This window comes from Manis javanica, chromosome 14 (assembly GCF_040802235.1).
Source record: "Manis javanica isolate MJ-LG chromosome 14, MJ_LKY, whole genome shotgun sequence".
Lineage (NCBI taxonomy): Eukaryota > Metazoa > Chordata > Mammalia > Pholidota > Manidae > Manis > Manis javanica.
The window spans coordinates 47070789-47072215 of NC_133169.1; the positions used below are offsets into that span (position 1 = coordinate 47070789).

Consider the following 1427-nt stretch of genomic DNA (forward strand, 5'->3'; position numbering starts at 1 on the left):
GACCACAGCAGGAAACGGAACTGCGTGATTTCCAGGGGATGCACGCTTTGTGGAGAGCAGATGGGTGCCTGCTGAGGCTCCAGCCTGACTCCTACTCCATCCCAAATCCTCCCGGATCTGGCTCTCACACCTTTCAAAAATGGCCATATCCTCGAAATTCTATAGTCAACTCTCTAAATCCCAATAGTTGCTGGCATGTGGGTGATTTGTTAAGTTCTTAGGTGAAGAATATTTAAATCCACATGTTATGATAAAGTCTTACATCCACTCTTCAAACTTAGCAGCAAATGCAGTTTTTTTTAGAAACTGGTTCCTTCCTGAGGGCAAGCACCTCCTCAGCGCCTTCTGTAGGGCCCCTGTGACATCCTTGTTCCTGAAGCCGTAGATTAGTGGGCTGAGAAGGGCACTGAGGGTAGTGTAGAAGGCAGACACAGCCTTGTCCTGTTCGGGGGTTGTGGTAAGAGTGAGGCAGCACGTGGGTGTACATGGCGGCTCCGTAGAACAGGCTGCCAGCTACCATGTGTGAGGAGCAAGTGGCCACTGCCTTTCCCCTCCGTCTGCCTCACTCATCCTGTGGACCGTGATGAGAATCCTTGTGTAAGAGGCTGAGATGATGGAGAAAGGGATGAGCATGGTGATGCAGCAGTCACACATGGCCGCCTCATAATCCGAGGTGACCGTGCAGGAGAGTTTCAGGAGGGCGGGGACCTCACAGAAGAGGTGGTTGATTTCCCGAGAGGCACGGAAAGGGAACTGCATGGCGACTGGTGTGAGCAAGAAGCCGTCTACAGACCCTCCCAGCCAGGCTGCCAGCACAATGAGTAAGCAGACATTGCAGCTCATGAGGGCAGGACAGCGGAGGGGGTGGCAGTGGGCCACGTAGCGGTCATAGGCCATGAGGCCCAGCAGGAAGCACTCGGCACCTGCTTGGTCAAGTAGAGGAAGTGCTGGGCAGTGCAGGCTGTGCAGGAGCTGGCCCGCTGGTCCACCATCCAGTCCACCAGCACCTCAGGCTCAATGGTGGAGATGTACAGGAGGTCCAGGAGCGTGAGCTGGCGGAGCAGGAAACACATGGGGGTGTCGGGGGGGGCGGTCCCGGGGATGACGGTGATCATGGCGGTGCTGCTGGCTATGGAAATGGCAAAGCCCAGGAGGATGAGGACAAAAAGGAGCCAGGGAAAGCGGCCGTCCCAGGAGGACAAAGTCATCGTACATAGAATAGCTTCCCTGCTCCATGGCTCTGCAGGTTACATGAAAGAGAGGTGGATATGGTGGGTGAAGTTGGACCCCAAAGATAAATATTTGATTTGCTTCAAGTATTGTCATACAGCCATGGACAAAGCAAGACATATTAATCATATCTCGTTATGTAATTTCCCCCTTTTTCTAATACTTCCTGGGGTTGATTCCAGCTAATGGGCTGCTTT

The 1427-nt window shown here is 53.4% G+C and overlaps 1 pseudogene; it reads right to left on the reverse strand.

The window, feature by feature from the left end:
- Positions 1–258: 258 nt before the first annotated feature.
- On the reverse strand, positions 259–1208 carry LOC108395311 (olfactory receptor 2T27-like; annotated as a pseudogene).
- Between the last annotated feature and the right edge of the window lie 219 nt (positions 1209–1427).